General features: G+C 37.1%; 1 protein-coding gene across 13 annotated transcripts in view; it reads left to right on the top strand.

Annotated features, from left to right (window-relative positions):
* The first annotated feature begins 1,718 nt into the window (after positions 1–1,718).
* The window catches only part of grb10b (growth factor receptor-bound protein 10b), a 162,153-nt gene continuing 143,003 nt past the window's right edge, over positions 1,719–20,868 (top strand). For 4 of the 13 annotated variants that reach the window (XR_012391981.1, XR_012391978.1, XM_009292073.4 and 1 more), the window contains exon 1: positions 1,719–1,772. The gene's annotated coding sequence lies outside the window, so the exon portion shown is untranslated. Of the gene's footprint in view, positions 2,062–4,332; positions 4,465–20,868 lie in introns of those variants that run through there. The other 9 variants (XR_012391982.1, XR_012391979.1, XM_068214087.1 and 6 more) reach the window with 3 other exon arrangements.

Here is a 20,868-nt window from a genome sequence, read left to right as displayed (position 1 = left end):
AACTTTGCTTGTTTTCAACAGAAAGAAATTTAAAGAGATCTGGAACAAGTGGAGAATGAGTAAATGATGACAGTGTTCATTTTTGAGTATCGCTTTAAGACAAACGTGGGACATTCCACTAAATGGGTAATATTTGCTTTTGTAATTTCTTAAAATTAAATGTATTTTTCATCTTTTTTTAACACGGTATCTTGCAACACACATATTTAAATGTTTGAAATGAATATTGGGCAATCTCAGGCAGTTTTGTTTTATTGTTTACAAGGTTTTAAAGTTGGGGAAGGATACATTTTTCTCACTCTTGTTACCAAAAATCAAGTTGCTTTTTAAAACGTTGTTTTTAAAAATGTCAACTAATTGTTTTGTCTTCCACTGACAAAAGTGTTTTACTTTAGGAAATAGTTGGTAAAATGTTTGAATAATTTATATTTGTTACTAAATATTTACTAAACATGAGATGTATTTAAAAAAATAATGCAAAGTTATTTTTAAATTTTATAGGAGACCCAAAGTGCAAGATAATTTTTTTTAAAGTCATATACAGTAATTGTCAACTATTGGATAAATGATGAACATAACACAGACAAAAAAAAGTCATTTTTATGCTAATTTGTTTAAAAAAAATATTAATTATTAAATGTTTATTTTATTTATTAAAGGGATGGACATGGTCAGCATCAATACTCAGGTAGGCTGTGGCGTTGACACGATGCTCAATTGGTACTAATGGGCCCAAAGTGTGGCAAGAAAACATCCCTAAATAAACTAAATAATCTGCCAATGGGGTGAGCAAAATAATCTTGTTTTTCCTTTTAACTAAAGGTTATTTTGCTCACCCCATTAGAAGATTATTTAGCTTGTTTTAAGGAAAAACTCATTTAATTTTGGCATATTATTTCTAAAAATAAGACCATATATTTTGCTTGCCTAGAAAATGTTTCTTGATATAAGAATTTTTAGATATTTGCCCTAGAAACAAGACAAAAAATCTAAGCAAGAAAAGCATTTTTTGCAGTGTGGGGAATGCAACAACTGCTATTTTTTGTGTTGTACATAGTTTTAAAAAAATGATTTAAATATTTTTTTTCAAAATTTTGCAGTTTGTTAAACTTGAAGACACTTTGATTGTTTCTAAAATGCATTTTAGAGTTCATTTTCATGTATTTTTATACGTTTAATATTCTGGGGACATAAATGTTACTCATTCGGTGGAATGTCCCACTTGGCATATACTAACTTAAGGGAAACCCGTTTTATTGTTAATTCTGTTAGTAACTCCGTTTCACAATGAATGAATAAATGAATGATATACGTGAGCTGAAGGGAAAGTAACTCTACCATTTAAACACCCCAAATATTTTAAAATGTAATCTATATAAAACTTAAACATAAACAATGTATCAGTTAAGCACAAAACATAGCTAGCATTGATGTTTTAACAAATAAAAGGTGAACAATTCAGCGTTAGAAGTGTTTCTGTGCGTGTGTGTGTGTGTGTGTACACAGCCATGTTGTCAGTAATGCTTTAACCGTGTGTGCTCAGATCCGTGTCACGCGCTCAGCTTATTCAACGCGCACATTGGGTCGCGCGGGGGTCTGGCCAGAACGCGCAACGCTAGTGGCTGATGACGGGGTGGTGTTGCCCTGGAGTGGGCGGGGTTTTTGTCGAGTGGGCGGAGTCTTTAGATACTGACAGCGTCCAGCGCGCACACACAGTCACACACATACACATTTACAGTGAATAAGACACCGTTCATCTCCGCTAAAGAGAGGTAAGCGAATCATTTTAATTGTCTTCGAAACGAGCCGTTATCCAAAAGTAAAGTCTGTGAGAGTGCACTGGGAGAGAGAGCAGGAGAGAGAGAGAAACGGGTGTAGGTTGCCCTAAAGAAGAACTTGTGAGTAAATAAGAGCAGTGGGCGAGAGAGAGGGCTGAGAGGTGGGGCTTCGGTGCTAGAATCCTAGAGAGTAAAGGAAACTTCAGTGTTGCTGCAGCACAATCAAATATTGTAAAACAATAAAAATACACATACGAATGATTCCACGTGGGAACAACTAAAGGTAGTCGACTTCCAATTTTGTATTGAATGAAGCGGCACGAGTGTGATTGAATCAGCAGTAGTTTTACCCTACTAAAACAAACAAACATAACTATGTAAACGTGCTGTAAAAGTGATGAGATTGCTTGGTTATCTAAACGAGTGTAGTTTTAGAGTGTAGTATAGAATATTTTACTATAAAATTTTGCTAATTGTGTGTGCTTAAAATACTACAATACCATTTTACTACTGTTAAGGTTTAAGATACTGTTTATTTTTATGGTAAACTATTGTATGAAGTAATCTAAAATACATGTATAGCCTGAATTACATGTTAAAGTTCTGGAAACAACAGTTTCTATCAAAAATAAATAATAATAATATAATAAAAATGGGATATTCTAAAATGCTTAACGTGTAAAAAGCTTAACGTGGCTTAATGTACGTAAACATCAACCAGAAAAACCCAAATTTCTGTCAAATTGTACTTGTAATTGACCCCAACTACTATAAAAAGACCAAGGAAAAGAGTCCCAATTTCATTTTAATGTGAAAAACAGCCCATTAAGCGTTATCTCCCACATTGAAGTCTATTATAAGAAAAAAGCTTCACATGGCTTAATTTACCTTAACAACAAGCGGAGAAAATCAAATTTCTGTAAAATTTTACTCATGATTTAACACTAACTTTAATTTTATTAACAGCCTTTTTAACATTTGGTTTCCCTAAGTTGTTTTAAACTTATGTTAAGCCTTTTCTTATTATAGACTTCAATGGTGAGAAAACGCTTAACATGATATTGTTCACTTTATCCATGGAATTTAGGGCCCGTTCTTTTGACAATAGTGTTAATCACAAGGAAAGTTTGACAGAAATTTTGCTTTTCCTGATCGGTGTTAAGGTACGTTAAGCCATATTACGCTGTTGTTTCCTTATAATGGAATTAATATGCATAACGTGAATATTTTCACTCACTAATTTTCACTTAGAGCTCATTCTTTGACATTAAAAAGTGTTTGACATGAATAAAATGTGATAGAAATTTGATTTTCCCCGCTTGATAGGGTACATTAAGCCATGTTAAGCTTTTTCCTTATAATATAATATATTATTCACTTTATCTATAAAATTGGGACTCGTTCTTTTTATAGTAGTTGGGGTTAATTACAAGTACAATTTGACAGAAATGTGGGTTTCTCTGGTTTATTTTTAAGTACATTAAGCCACGTTAAGCTTTTTTCATGTTAAGCATTGAATGTCCCATAAAAATCAAATTCATACAGGTTTTTTACATCTGTCTTTTTATGGCACAGCTATTTTACAGGGCCAAACTGAAAGTGGCACCACACATTTTGAAATATAAGTTCCTTTCACTCTGTATGACTTTGCTTTTGTGGAACATAAAAGAGGATATTATTAGACATGTTTTTGTCATCTGTACAATCAAAGACAATGGTCGCCAAAATAGTTTAGTTACAAACATTCTTCCAAACATCTTAGTTTGCGTTCCACAGAAGGAAGGACGTTACATAAGCTTGGAACAGCACGAGGGTGAGTAAATGAATAATTTGAATGGATAATATTTGGATGAATTATACTGTATTGTTGAACCCATGTTATTATTTCAGAAGATCAAACTGGGAATAAAAAGTAATCCCACATATTTATAATTATAAATCTATATTATTATTTCAGAGGGTCAAACGGGGTTTGAAAAGTGGTACCACATATTAAGAAATATAAATGCCTTTCTCTGTGTATAACTTTGCTTTCTGTGGAACATTATTAGACATGTATTTGTCATCTGTACAATAAAAGACAATGGTCACCAAAACAGTTTAGTAACATTCTTCCAAACATCTTAGTTTGATTCCACAGAAGAAATTACTTTACATAAGTTTGAAACAACATGAGGGTGAGTAAATGATTAATTTCAATGAATGGATCCTTTTTTGGATGAATCCTACTGTATTGTTAAACCAATATTGTCTGATTATGTGAACGTTTACATCAATCATCAGCCAAAATATTCAATGAAATCAAAACTGTTTACATTTTTATTCATAGCTAACAATTGTATAAAATACTAAAACAAATATCACTAGTGTGAAAGCCTTGAGCATTAGAAGTTTGAGGAATACCACAAGGTTCTGTTTTAGCCGCCGTTTCATTCTCTAGAGTGAGACTGAAGACACGGTTCAGTCTGAGAACGATGGAGCTCATAAGGGTGGGGCTTCTGTAAGAGGAGGAGTGTTTTAGTGTGTATTGAAGAGAGTCAGCTGAGAGATAGATACATTGTGGAGGCTTGCATTAGGAAATTAGATATCCAGAAGCAGGAGCAGTAATGGTGCAGCAGCCTTGTAATACTCTGTGTGCATTTAGCTCTCTGTGACTGGGCGGACGCGGGACTTTAAACAGATACCGGTGAGTCCTGGTTCTTGAATGCCTTTTAAATGGTTTCACGATGATTTAAACCTCGGTTTAAAGAGCATGACAAAGTTAAAAGCTTTGAGTGGTGATTTATGCATAGTGTAGTGCTTGAGGGGTGTGGAAGTGGGGCTTGTGTTCAACTTATCTGGTTGTTATTCAGGAATACAAGAAGGCAAATGTGAAAGCATTATGTTCTGAGTTACCATCTGCATGGATATTGACACTTTGTTTATGTGGTTAATATGTTAACTAAGGAGTAATTGCTTTCTTAAATGTTAAATAATCATCATCAAATGCCTGTAATGCTGTTATCATTGATGTTGTTTGCTTTGTTAATCATATTACTATGTGACACGTCTTATAACAAGTGTTTATAGTGTCAGGTATCAGCTTTTATTGACTTTTTTGTGGTAGGGCGGCATGATTCTAGTGTCCATGATACACATATGTTTAATAAGTACTTACAGCAGCATTACTGCTTGAAAACATTGCAGATTAAAGTAATAGTTCACCTAAAGCTAAATATCATGTCATCATTTACACATTGTTTACGTTTTTTACAAAACTCCTATGACTTTCTTCCGTCTGTAAAACACATACAATATATTTTTGTGGAGATTAGCTGGAAACCGATTGACTTCCATAGTATTTTCCTTTTATGAATGTTATCGTTTTTAAGCATTCTTCAAAATATCGTCTTGCGTGTTCAATAAAGAAACTCATAAAGGTTTGGAAACACTTGAGGGTGAGTCTATTTTGAGATATCCCTTTTAAAGGGTCGTGACACCCCCCACTTTCGGTTCAAGTCTACCACAGGATTTTTCAAAAGATGCATCATAGTGGGCGTGGAGCTCCGCAAGCAAAGGGGAGGAGTGGGCGTGGCCAGCAGGGGAGAAGGAGGGGAGCGAACAACTTTTGTCTGTTAGCTCACAAAATGAGACAAACCGTAAGGAGACGCATGATTTTCTAGCTTACAAAGTAAAAATGCAAAGAAATAAACAGTAATTTAATGCCCTGCTACATTTGTTATTCCCAATTTCATATACGCATAACCACAATTTATATAATTTTAAAGGTAATTGTGTTTATATGAACACTAGGGATGTAACGGTATCAGAATTTCACGGTACGGTAATACCTCGGTATTAATGTCACGGTACGGTATTTATTGAATCATTTACAGGAAAAAACAAAACTTATGAAAATACTCCAAAAAAGTGCCAAAAGTGTCAATGACATACAAATTAGTCATCTATCTGTAAGCTTTGAAACAGGAACTTCAATTTTAATAACAAAAAAATATTAAACCATGTAAAAAAATTAAGTTTCAATTTAGTATTGTTGAAAACTCATCACATTCAACATTTAATCACTCACTCACTTAGATAGAGATGGGTTTAAAGGAAAATTATCATATAAATATAATCTGGTAAAAGCTGGTATCTCTGGGTGTTTACAATGTCCCCTGCAATAGAAAAAAACCCTCTTATTTGGGACTGAGGTTTCTGGGACAGAGAGATATGACTTGGCCCAGGTTGACAGCAGTGGGTAACGTTGTGCATTGTCTTTCCCCTACTTGAGAGGACAAACCATGAGTGAGATAGAGATCTCATGTCTGCATCAATCTGAACAGTGTGCTGTGTTTCTGCAGTCCCCATGACTGATTATTAGTCGTATTCCCCAACTTGCAGGCACGTGCACACACAGGGCTCAACCTGTGCAGTGCACATGCCCTTTTTAGTCTTGGATAGAAAGTGCCCTTCCAAAATGATCAAAAGTGCCCCCGCGACGCGACATACCCTCCGTCCCCGCTTTACAGTACGCGTGCGACAACACAGCTGATTAGAAGGCGCGCGACAACACAGCTGATAAGAACTCGCGCGACAACACCGCTATTCAGTACGCGCACGACAACACAGCTGATAAGAACTCGCGCGACAACACCGCTATTCAGTACGCGCGCGACAACACAGCTGATAAGAACTCGCGCGACAACACAGCTGATAAGAACTCGCGCGACAACACAGCTGATAAGAACTCGCGCGACAACACCGCTATTCAGTACGCGCACGACAACACAGCTGATAAGAACTCGCGCGACAACACCGCTATTCAGTACGCGCGCGACAACACAGCTGATAAGAACTCGCGCGACAACACCGCTATTCAGTACGTGCGCGACAACACAGCTGATAAGAACTCGCGCGACAACACCGCTATTCAGTACGCGCGCGGCGACAACACCCGCTTTAGGGTTTTCCTGCAATTTTTCATCCCCGCTTCTAGCAGCACACTCCATTTCCGCATTACTGGATCTGTAGCGACAACAGACCGCAAGGGATTATGGCCAAGCCTGGGCTGATGGGAATTGTAGTTTCCGGTACCTCCCGTTCGCTTCATTCGCCTGAGCAAATTTTCTCAGAAGACCTATAGTTTTACCGAGTCATGCGACTACGGTAATATCGAAAAAAATTAATATTGCGGTATGACGGTATTTACAATACCGTTACATCCCTAATGAACACTATAAATGAGGACTTTTCCCTCTAATCCCCGGGTCTGATTGCAGGTCTCTTGCCCTGTCTATTTAAACCATTAGCCCTGTTGTTAATCTATAAGATTAAGGCAAACACAGCAGCACGGCGATGTGTCTAAATGTGAATAAACTCCTGTTAAAAGACAACGTTTGACATTCTTGAATTCTCGTACAGCTCTCCTCATGAATAATTAAAAAAGCCGGCTCTTCTCATAGGATAAGAAAACTCAGCTATGAATAATAATGAGAAACCGACGCGTCATCTTTGCACTTGCTGTTTTGCGCTACGTCTCCGATTTTGATCCCTCCCCAAAAATCATTTTAAAACCCGGAAGCTGAAATTAGCTGACAAAAGCTCAAAATTGTCCAGTTTTCCCCACAATTAAAGCTAAAAGGTGCTAACATTGTCTTAACTGATGCACACAAATCTGTTAAAATCTCAAAAAAGTACTCGAGGGTTTTGTGAACATTTAACTATTTAATCCATATCCATCTTATTGTAGTTTAAATCACGTTAAATGATGATGAACAGTTTTCATTTGCCTAAATGTTAAACACTTTATCTACATAAACATTATTCAATAAATTATTATTCATAAATCTGTCAATGAATCTGTTCATTACATTATATAAATCAGGGGTGCGGGTGCCCATGCTTTTTCGTATAAAGGGCTAAAAACCAAATACCATTATAAACTGTTGGCCTCAGGTAAATATACCAAACTATATTACATTAAAGCCAACATACTGTTATTCTACATGAACTTAATATTCTTCTTCTTCTACATCTGAGTCTAATTGCTATATGCATCTCCTCATAGACCATTCATACTACAACCACCAAACTTACCCCAAACCTCCAAACTGGTCTGACTGGAGTTGCTATATCTTTTCAACTAATCCGACTTACGGTTTTCCGAAAACTGACCCGGAAAATTCTGAAAAGTTCCATTGACTTAACATTGGACCAAACTTGATGACCTTATAACTTTGAGCCAGACTGTTATACAGACTTAAGTTTGGGCTCATTTAACACCGACTACCAGTCTGCTCTATCTTACATCCGGCACAATAAGGCGCAAGACGTGTTTACCCCAACGTGTTGCTATTTTCAGACCAACGCAACCTTAGTTTTCATGTTTTCCGCCAATTTGTTCAAATAGCAAATCCATTTGTGCCTTGTTGTGGACTCATGAGTGTGCCGCCTAGAAAACTGGTGTGTTAAGGCGCATTATTGGCGCATTGCTATTTTGACGAACTAAAATAGACTGTACAATAGACCAGTTATAAGCAGGTCTAAAGTCCAGCGCAGAGCGCGCTAGTTGTGCGCCTCGCTGACACATTGCTTAAAACACACAAGGTGTAGAGCAAGACGCAAATATCTTTACAAATGAAAAAGAATTAAAGGATGAAAATATTGCAGAAATATAAACACCACAGCCTTCATGCCTTCTTCAACTTTTTTTAGTTTATTCATGACAATTTTTGTATAATTATACAACTTTTGTATAATGTTATTATTAATTGTGGTATTATTTGTTATATTCATATTTATATTTGTTTTATTAAAAAGCAAGCTCAGACTTGTCCACCTGTCAGGTTTTGGACCATATAGGACATGGCGTGTGTTTGGATATAAGCAGGGCCGGCGCATCCATAGAGGCGACCTAGGGCGCCGCCTAGGGCGGCAGAATACAGAGGGCGGCGTCCCGGACACAACCCTCACCTCTCCCGCCCTCAGTTATATCCGCGTCTAGGGCGGCGTCCGTGACACTACCCTCACCACCCGCGCCCTCGGTTATATCCGCGTCTAGGGCGGCGTCCACGACACTACCCTCACCACCCGCGCCCTCAGTTATATCCGCGTCTAGGGCGACGTCCACGATACTACCATCACCACCCGCGCCCTCAGTTATATCCGCGTCTAGGGCGACGTCCACGATACTACCATCACCACCCGCGCCCTCAGTTATGTCCGCGCCTAGGGCTACGTCCACGATACTACCATCACCACCCGCGCCCTCAGTTATATCCGCGTCTAGGGCGACGTCCACGATACTACCCTCACCACCCGCGCCCTCAGTTATATCCGCGTCTAGGGCGACGTCCACGATACTACCATCACCACCCGCGCCCTCAGTTATGTCCGCGCCTAGGGCGGGAGAATAGGGAGGGCGGTGTTCCTCGACCCCTCCCCGGTTTCACTTTAGGGTTGAGGGCGGCATAACCGTCCTTTGCCTAGAGCGGCAGTTCAGCTTGCTTCGGCCCTGGATATAACTCAGTTTTTTGACCGCACTTTGTTATTATTGTTCATTTATTTGTTTGCTAGAAATTAAAACTGAGTTTAGAAATAGTTTTGAAACAAATCCTTGAGCTTACCAAATGAAATTAAACATTGCTCATCCTTTATCCTCGCGCTGCAGTTTTCTTGCTAGTGAAGCGTTCAGTTTTTCTACTCACAAAGTCCGCCATGCAAATAGCAAATACGCCATGGCGTGATGCAACTGACTCCTAAAGGGAATGAGAGAGGAGACTCTGATTGGTTTATGCACAAAACACACCCAGAACTCATTAAGACAATAAGCTCAACCCTGTTAGCCGCGGCGCAGAGCGTATTTTTCCGTTCTCAAAATAGTTAAAGTGGATTCGGGTATGCCCTTAATGTTTTTGCACCCTTCGCTTTAGACTTTGCGTCTAGATCGTTAAAAAAGAGCTCTACATCTATAAGGTTTAGCTTCTGGCACACTGTTGAAAACACTAAATTGATAAATAAAAGTGATCTCAAGTGTAGCTCCAGTTCCATGTAGATCATCTTGTTTAATCTGATAACAGAAAAAAATTGGTTGTACCTGCGTGTTGTTTTCTCGGTTTAGGCTTTGTATATTAAAGCCAGTACTGTAAATACCTGAGTAATCAAATAGTGTTCGAACAGTATACTGTAAAACCCAACAGTTTATCAAATGATATGAGTGTCGTTAACTTAAAACTGCCTGAAAGTAAATTCTACACATTTGAAAAGAGTTTTGAACTCAGTATTGAAGGTAATGATTTAATTAAATGCCTCATTACTTCAACTCAAATGGAGTAAGCTTACAATACTCATATAGATTCTTTTTTTTTTAACTCAAATGGTTTGTAGCAATCAATTTCCTCGAACGGTTTGAGTAACCTTAACTAGTTGGATTTTGCAGTACTCAGTTGGTTTGAGTTCTCTTCATTTACTAGGTTTTACTGTGGTCAAATTGCTTCGTTTACTCAAATGGATTAAGTTCTTGGTACTCATTACGATTAGTTTTTGAACTTTAATGGTTTGTTACAAGTGGTCTCCTTTAATGGTTTGAGTTACCTTAAATTGTTAGGATTTACAGTGAAGGGATCTGAATAGTAATTTTACCATTCCAGAGTGTGTGTTTTGTCCCTCTTTTAGTACAAACCACATATAGTGAACAAAAGGTTCTTGACCTGTCACCTAGAAAAGATCTGCTGCAGAGCGAATTGATTATGAACTTCAGTGCCGTCACTCTCACTAGCCAGTGGACTTAATGGACACATTCCATTCTATCTTGCGTCATTTTGCTATCATTCATAGTTTCCTATACAGTGTTAATACCCCCACACTGAGGCAGGGTCGTGACAATATAGACCCGAGACTGGACACCACAGTTCAGCAAGTGGAAATCCCTGCTGTTCATCCATTCAGCTTTTATGTACATTGAGTTAGTGACTCATAAGGGAAGATTCTGCGTACTGTGGTCAGAGCGATCTGTCCTAGAGCTTAATGAGCCCACGTTTTGCTGGTTCAGGATGTCCGAGTGAAATTTTATGCAACTCATAATTGCTGTGCTTATGTCTTTCTTTTTCTGGGTTGTGCTCTGTATTTTACTCCAGTACTGGATGAGATCCTCTCCTGCAGGTCTGTTTTTTTCCAGCCGCACTATGTTTCATTCTTAACCAGGCTAATTTTCTTATATCTTTAGTGTCAACGTTTTATAATCTTACAGTTGTCATGGTGAGTTTGACCCAGAATTAGTACTGCTGTGATCATGATTCTGCTGCATGGAGGTTCACTGTGTCTTATATTGTGGTTTTGTTGTTTTGGAATTGCTGTAATTACAAGACAGCAACTCAGCAGTTCTACTTAAGAGGAACGTCTTCAAATTTGTTTCTATGGCAACGGACACAATACCTAAATGGATGCACATGTTACTTGGCTGTGATTGACAACAATTAGTTTAATCACTATATTATTTCACTTCTATAGATTAAATTATCACAAACTGTTAAAAAAAGCAAGCGTTACCTGGGAGTTATACAGAAATATGAGAAAGGACCTAATTGTGTGGGCCGCTGCAGCCTTTTGTATTTGTTTATGACATTTGAGAGAGATTCCTGGTCATTCACTATTCCAACTTGTAATTATGAGTGATGTCACATACGTTGTGTCCCCCATCACAAGCACCCCCTCCCCCCCTTTTTAAAATAGGATCCAAATCCCTGCCTTTTTGAGGCCCACCCCAAAGTGACTTAGGAGTACAGTTTCCCTGCCCACCAAATTGATTGACATCTGCTAATTAACATGTCTCCATAGTAACGCGTATAATCATATCAACAAGACAGGACGTGTGCAAAGCAACAAGGATTAAAAGATCTGTTCAGTTCTCTGTGATCATCAACCATCATTAAATGTGATTGGTAATTGTAGTATTACTTACTGTAATAATTCTCACAATTGTTACTTGAGATCTGCTTCTATGTTTGTCAATGTGCTGATGCAGCCAGAGATTGAAGCGCACTGAGATGCTGTGTTCACAGTAGATATGGGATGTGTGAATAAATTGCAAAATTCACACATAAATAGACGTGCTACATTTTGAGTTTACTCGCTTCATTCGCGCGTCAAATTCACTTCACAATAGACGCGGATTCGCGTTATGGGCAGGGCTTTTGTCTGCCCCGTTACTCTAGCTTCATTGCTAAATGGCTAACATGGACTTTATTGAGATAGTAGCTGTGTTTTGCTGTTTATGTGCTTTAGGAAGGCTGAAATACAGCGTATATTCATTTGGCGCCGTGTCTGAGTCCACTAGATACTTTCAACGATGCACCCAGCTCTCCAAATTCATCAACTCTTCCAGAAACTATACCTGGATTAGGGCTGCAGGATTAATTGTATTATCCGATAACAATATTTGTGGCCCATGATCAATAAATAATTATCGTCACTATTTTACAGTATAAAGACCAAACCATTATTTTAATGGGGGAGTTGTTCCACATCACAAGCATGAGGTGACTGCATCTAGATTGCAAGTGTGTGTTTTTTTTTTCTCTAGGAATGCATTGTCGATCAGGTAGCCTTTGTTCCTGTTCAGTCTAAACCTTCCAAGGTAACACAATAACCCTCATTAACCACCTTAAAATCCACCACAAATTGGCTGTCATCAGTGGGTTAATGCGCTCAGGAGAGTTCTGCTTTGCGTTTTTCTGTGCATTACTAACATCACTAAACCAGACAACATTTGTTTTATAAGTTAACCAAATATTCGCAGAGATTTAGCAGTTTTTTTTCCTGATGCCTTTGCTAGTTATGTAGACAGAAGACACTGTATACAATCGTTTTGATGTAAAAAAAGAGTCGCTGTGGTCCTGTTCGCACAGGTATTCAGGTTCGTTTTCATCAATCTGATGCAACTTTTATTATTTACAGGAAATAAAAATGCAGTTAAAAGCTTCAGATCAATTAAACTCAATTTATTAAAAGACAAGCCTATTTTATACAAATATAACAAATTTTCTTTATTTTTGATTAGGCCATACACTTTAGTCTGTTTTACAGTTTTAATATGTATATATGCTTTTATAAAATAACAATCGTTTAACAAATATTTTAGCACATCGAGAGTAGTTAAATCACTGATTAAAACGTTTATGCAAAAGGATCAGGAATTGATCGCGCGTGCAGGAAAAAAAGGCAGTGGTCCGACACACATATCTTTCTCATACCCCGTTTTCAAAGATAAATTCTAACCTGGATGATGGAAGCTTTTAACGGTGCTTCCGATTGAGTTAAGCCCAGCTTGATGACTGTTGTCTGGTGTCAGCAATAGAAACAACAAGCGCTATGTCATAATCATGCAAAAAAAAAAGAGAAAAGCTTTTGATTAATTAACGCGGTCTGAATGTTGGCTAAAATTCCTTAAAAGTTCTGGAAAAGTCTTGGAAAAGTCATGGAATTTTAGTAAAAATGTTTATGAACTTTGTTTAAACGACCCCAATATGACTGTGGACACACTATACCTACACACAGCTATGTAATGTAATGTATAATGTAATGTGTATTTATATAGCGCATTTATTGTGTATGGCCATACACCCAAAGCGCTTTACAATCATGAGGGGGGTCTCTCCACACCACCACCAGCTCTGTCTAAACAGCTTCTAAAAGACGATTTTCATCATAGGTGCCATTTAAAATCGGGTTATTGGTGTCCATGTAAACATACTCAATGTTCTAGTATTTTTTGTATATTTTAATGAAAGAATCGTATATATTATAGTATATAATAGAAATACCTTCTGATTTAAAATGACACACAAAATTTTTTGCAGTTCAGCATATTGCTGCTTACAGTGTACTCTCAAAAATGACTTTCAAACTACTTGTTGAAAATGAGTTGAAACAACACAATTTGAAAGCGTTTTGGGGACAACTTAATTGTTTTAAGTTCAGTCCAGTTCAATTTGTAAAAAAAAAAATGATTAAGTTAACTTAATTGATTTGTGTTGGGATGACATGAAGGAGTTGTGTGGAACTCAATATATTTATACAGTGTAGGAAGAGCATTCCCTGTCTACCCAGCATCTGATTTTTCGATATGAAATGAATTAAACTGTAAAATCAAACGGAAAACCTCAGCTAGTTGTGAAATATGTTACGGACGTGTCCATTGCCGGAATTAAATTGCAAACAAATTTAGCCCACCCATACAGCAAACATGTGCACAACCATAAGAGCTTCAATCCCATTCATCATTCAGATTGCATAAGAGCCTATTCCTCATTGCCCAATGAATCTCTCATCCAATTAGCGATTGTCCATGTTTCCAAAAGCTTTTCTTCCCGGTCGCCCATTCAGCCATCCCGATGACACGAAGCTTTCTTATTGCGTCCTCTTGCGCAGTGGCTCCAAAATAATGAAATTGCCCATAAATAAAGAAATCAGGAGGAGCAACTGAGGTGTGACCGTTGTGCTGTCGACCAGTGCCTCATTTGGAAGATTCACAAGAAAATCTTGGGCGTACCAAATCATGCTCATCTTCCTATAACATTTTACCATTCAACAACACTGATACTGTATGTACGGTGTTCCTATTGTAAGTGGTGTTAGTTCCAGTTAAAGTAAATAATGTTTGTCAGGGTTTCCCAGTACTGAGTTACGATTGGAAGGGCATCTGCTGAGAAAACATATACCAGAATAGTTGGTGTTTGATTCCGCTGTGGCAACCACTGATAAATTAGGGACTAAGCCGAAGGGAAACTAATGAATGTTTGTCAGGATGATTGAATAAGTTTAATTTTGTATTCATTTTCAAGGAGTTGTTGGAATTTGCAGGTAATCTCACTCCCACTTGACCTCTATCGGGTCAGTTAGCTCTGGGTCCAAGAATCTTGACCTGTCTTTTGTTAAGTAAACAAATCAGTACTTTTTTTCTCTCTCAGTATTCTCAGAAAATCAGTCTTGCCTACCTGTTCTCTTAGTAGCTATGTTAGCACAGTTTATTAACATTGTCAGTCTTGCCTAATTGTACCAAATATGTATATTCATTCATTTTTTCCTTCATTAAAATAATCGGTCACACTTTATTTTGATGGTCCGTTTGTTGAATTTAAGTTACATTGCTTCTACAGTACATGCCAACTAATTCTCATTAAATTATAAGTAGACTGTTAGGTTGGTGTTAGAGTTAAGGCTGATTTTTACTTCTGCGTCATAACCCTCGCCGTGGCCATCAGTGTCGCTGACGTGCAACTCTCAAAAAATGTAACTACACGTCGCAACGACACGTAGCACAAGCTCTGTGATATTCGGCTTGGTAGCGCTGACGAGTGTGGGTGGGACCGAGAGCCACGCGAGCCTGATGGAGCGAATGTTTACAAGTGTCGAGTCCCGTGAAGGAGCTCCGGATGGAAATTTTTTTTTGTGTTTACCTCAAGTTGTTGCATGTCCGCTGGTTCCTGCCTCAAAATGAGCGAGTTTGAGAAACTTTTACATTAAGGAAGCGTTCAGAAAAAACAAAACACCAGTGAAAAAACTCGACACAGAGGAACATAAACACCTCACTGCCAACTAGTGTTTCAGAAGTGTTATTGCAGAGCAACAGAAACGGCACGCAGAAGTATGAATGCACAGCTACGCACGTTGCATGTGCCGTGGGTCACGCCGATTACTTGACGCAGAAGTATAAACCAGGCTTCAGTGCAAGTTGACATGTACTTGCAAAGCTTCTAGTCAGTTAAATGTCTGTTGAAAGAGCAGTATCAACAGATATTAAGCACAATCTACTAATACTCAAATGGACCATCAAAATAAAGTGTTACCAAATAATCTAAAATGAGTCATACATCGCCTATATTTGTTAATGTATAAAAATTGTAACAAGTTATTGAACTGAAGGCGAGTGTTGGAAGTAGGAATGGCTGACATGAGACATGCTGTCGAGATCTGGAACAGCAGATGTTTCGAAACACTGCTCTAAAAGGTGATTAAACACCCAGGTCACGTGACTAAAGCCATTCAAAGGATTGGTAACCTCACAAGCATTCCGAAACCTGCCGAATCTGCCTTTAATTGACTTGGTTGGAAACAAAATCACTATCTTGCAGAAGAGCATCTCTGAACGTACAACACATCGAAACTTGAGGCGGATGAGAGCAGCAGACCACACCGGGTGCCTCTTCTGTCAGCTAAGAACAGGAAACTGAGGCTACAATTCGCACAAGCTGACCAAAATTGCACTATAGAAGATTGGAAAAACGTTGCCTGGTCTGATGAGTCTCGATTTCTGCTGCGACATTCGGATGGTAGGGTCAGAATTTGGCATCAGCAACATGAACGCCACAGTCTACCTGAGTGTTGATGCTGACCATGTCCATCCCTTTATGACCCCAGTGCACCCATCTTCTTATGGCTACTTCCAGCAGGATAACGCACCATGATATAAAGTCAAATCATCTCAGATTGGTTTGTTAAACATTACAATGAGTTCACAGTACTCAAATGGCCTCCACCGTCATTAGATCTCAATCCAACAGAGCACATTTGGGATTTGGTGGAATGAGAGATTCACATCATGGATGTGCAGCCGACAGATCTGCAGCAACTGCGTAATGCTGTCATGGCAATATGGACTGAAATCTCTGAGGAATTTTTCCAGTATCTTGTTGAATCTATGCCATGAAGGATTCAGGTAGTTCTAAAGGCAAAAGACAGTCCAACAGTTACTAAGGTGTACCTAATAAAGTGAGTGTATGCACAGTATAATCATACCTGCCAACACTCGTCTCCTGTATTTCAGACCCATCTCCCGTTTTGTTATTTCTCCCGGAAAACTCCCGTAATTCTCACCACCCGTGTTCCTCAGCTTTTTGGTGCAGTCTATGACACCATTGGATCACCGACTTTGGTATGATATGCGATTGCAGTGGCTGCCCGAAACCCTGTGCATATACAGACCAGGAACGTGCTCAAATAGGGCTCAACCTGCACTTTCCATCCCTTGGAAAGTCTTTGCACAGTACTGGTACAGACACCTAGACATCCCCACCACTCAGCCCCCCAAACCATCCAGCCCTCCCCCGTCCTGGAATTTCAGAGACAAATGTTGGCAGGTATGGGCATAATGCACTTTACAATCAAAAGACTATTGCATTTACTATAAATCACTACAATATTTTTGCATGAATCTTGAATACTTTTATTTTGTATTCAACAAAATAAAAGTCTTACACAATAAATTATGATTTTTAAAATTAATTTATATATTACAATACATATAACACTGGTATGTGTTTACTAGTCTGCTACCGTCTGCAGTTGTGTGAACATTGGAGTATAACACAAGAGTCCCATCTGCTGTTAAACAGGCTTGTCAATCGCAAATTCTGACTGCGTAAAGGTGAAATGAAGCCAGATATCATCACTCCGTTGCTATAGCAAAGCGTGTTTGTTTTGGGAGATAAAGTTGGCAAACTGCCTGATTTTTGTTCTCTTTTTCTGTCTTTAATAGCCTACGTGTATGCACAAGTATCTCGACACAGAGCTTGGTCTCGTGTTATAAGTTATTTGATTTAGACTGAGTATAAGGATCTCGTCACAAAAAGACTCTTTCAGAAAATGTCAAATTGTTCTTTTGACATGTGTTATCTTCTTTGTCTCAAACAAAAAAGACGTTCTTTTGTCGAATCATAAAATCATGAATATGAAATATGTGTGAACATTTCAATATTTGAGAGTTTAAAACATCTGGCCACAAGAACTTTTTTGTAACTTGTAAGGTTAAATAATATACAATGAAGACTATGCAGTGTTGATTATTTAATATCTGTACCTGAATAGTGAATACCGGAAATATAAGGTCAATAAAGGATTCAACCAATAATTAAGATGTAATAATGTGTCTCTCAAGCTGACTGATGGACAATTACCAGATCAATACTTAAAATGTATGTCTAGTTTTAACTAAAAGCTAAGCGTGAGTGATCATTACTGCTCCCGGTGGCCTGTGTTTCTAGATATGCTTATACAGTTAAAGTCAGAATTATTCGCCCCCGTGTTTATTTTATTCCTCAATTTCTGTTTTACGGAGAGCAGATTTTTTTTTTCAACACATTTCTAAACATAAAAATTTTAATAACTCATTTCTAATAACTGATTTATTTTATCTTTGCCATGATGACAGTACATAATATTTGACTAGATATTTTTCAAGACACTTCTATACAGCTTAAAGTGACATTTAAAGGCTTAACTAGGGTAATTAGGTTAACTAGGCAGGTTAGGGTAGTTAGGCAAGTTATTGTATAATGATGGTTTGTTCTGTAGATTATCAAGAAAAAATATAGCTTAAAGGGGCTAATAATTTTGTCCCTAAAATGGTGTTGAAAAAATTAAAAACTGCTTTTATTCTTGCAGAAATAAAACAAATAAGACTTTTTTTTTCCAGAAACAAAAATATTATCAGACATATTGTGAAAATTTTCTTCCTCTGCTAAACATCATTTGGAAAGTATTTAAAAAAGAAGAAAAAAATTTGAAGAGGGCTAATAATTCTGAATATAACTGTATATATATTTATATATATATATATATATATATATATATATATATATATATATATATATATATATATATATATATATATATGAGCAATATCACACGAGTAGCAGTGCGATATGGCTACATATCGGCACTGGTGGGAGGCGTGCGTTGGCACGAGGCTGCAGGCCTAGTGCCTTAGTGCCCCCACCAGTGGCGATATTCAGCCATATCGCACTGCTACAAGTGCGATATTGCGTTTATACAACAGTTTGACGCCATAATTGTGTATATAAAAACAAAATCAAACATGGAGACTCTCAAAAACCCTTTTGTATGAGGAACTACTTTTTTCCGGATTCAAATCATAAGCTGACAGTTAAACAGTTGAACAAGCATCTTTTAAACTTTAGATCTGTAGTGTCTGTTTTAGCTGGCTGTATGTGGGCGGAGTAATACACAAAGGGTAAAGAGGCTGTAGGAGTTCTGATATTGCAGAATATCGCACGGCTATCAGCCAATCAGATTTGAGAACCAGATAGAACTGTTGTATAAATATATTTATATAAGTATTTATATTTATATATTTATATTTATATATTTTTATTTATATATATATATATATATATATATATATATATATATATATATATATATATATATATATATATGTATATATGTATATATATATATATATATATATATATATATATATGTATATATGTGTGTGTATATATATATATATATATATATATATATATATATATATATATATATATATATATATATATATATATATATGTATATATATATATATATATATATATATATATATATATATGTATATATATATATATATATATATATATATATATATATATATATATATATATATATATATATATATATATATATGTATATATATATATATATATATATATATATATATRTATATATATATATATATATATATATATATATATATATATATATATATATATATATTTTTTTTTTTTTTTATATATATATATAAATATATTATAAATATTTGTATAATGGACTACTATTTACTTGAGTAATTTTTTCATCAGATAGTTTTTTTCTTTTACTCGAGTAACTTACTTTTACTTGTACTTTTACTTGAGTATAGTTTTTGGATACTCTACCCACCAGTTGTTAATTTTACCTTTTAAAGAATGTTTTTCAGATTTTAATCGTGATTTGGCGATTGTCAGGAACAATGAGTAGCTGAAACGGCGTGTATGCTCATCTAAAACGAAACGCTAAAGGAAATAAAGATGCCCAGCAGCAGGATTGAGCACCCCTGGTGTCAGTAATCATGAGATAAACTGTTCCTGGCAGCACATAGGCTAGCACATTTATTGCTCAACATGCTGTATCCATGTCACTATCTGTTTTCCCAGTGCATGCGCTCTTGAGGAATGGAACGTGTTTATATACAGTTTCAATGTTCTCCACCTCTTCCATCTCTTCCTCGATTTTTATGAGTTTTCCAGACCCTGACATAAGGAAGCATCCCGAAAACAGCGGGCTGCTCTGTGGGGAAGTTTGATGTTCTGGGTTAGGTTTGGCTGCAGTATGTTACACTTCTTAGCAGCTGTCTTCTTCATGAACAAGTTGATTCTCAAGTGATTTTCTCATAGAATGTTTCAGTGAGCTGGCAGCACTGTGGCTCAGTGTTTAGCACTGTCACCTGACAGCAAGAAGGTCGCTGGTTCGAGTCCTTGCTGGGCCAGTTGGCATTTTTGTGTGGAGTTTGCATGTTCCCCCCGAGTTTGTGTGGGTTTCCTCCGGGTGCTCCGGTTTCCCCCACAGTCCAAACACATGCGCTTTAGGTGAATTGAATAAACTAAATTGGCCATAGTGTATGAGTGTGTGTGTGTTTCCCAATACTGGGTTGCAGCTGGAAGGGCATCCGCTACGTAAAACATATGCTGGAATAGTTGGCGAATCATTCCGCTGTGGCTCTTTTTAAAACAGAGACTAAGCTGAAAGAAAGTGAATAAATGAATAAATGTTTCAGTGACTTTTCCTTCAATGACTATTCTTTAACTGTTCGTGCCCAGTTTGTGTGGTCACATTTACTGTTCCACGCTTGTTAAAATGAACAGTATATTGTTATATACAGTAGGTATTGCTAATGGATATTATTATAAGAAACAGTTATCAGTTGAATGTATTTCATGAAGCCCTTCAACTGCACATACAATGGAGATTAGGATTCGGGAAACAATGTAATCTTCACTGTTTAACACTGTTCAAGGAACTTTAGTTTGGGTTATTAGAGCAATGTTTTACTAAATAACCAGTTCATATTAAGAAAAAACTTCAACACAGGCTTATTGGAAATATATGAAGAGTTCAGATTCAAAACCCTCTAAATCAGTGGTTCTCAAACTGAGGTACGTGTACCACTAGTGGTACGCAGGCTTCCTTGGTACGCGGAGAAATTAAATATGTCATGTACATGCTACATACATTAAAAAATGTATCAAAAATGATGTATATAATATGTCATATATGACAT

This window comes from Danio rerio, chromosome 16 (assembly GCF_049306965.1).
Source record: "Danio rerio strain Tuebingen ecotype United States chromosome 16, GRCz12tu, whole genome shotgun sequence".
Lineage (NCBI taxonomy): Eukaryota > Metazoa > Chordata > Actinopteri > Cypriniformes > Danionidae > Danio > Danio rerio.
Note: the sequence above shows the minus strand (reverse complement) of the source record. Positions and strands in the feature narration are given on the sequence as shown.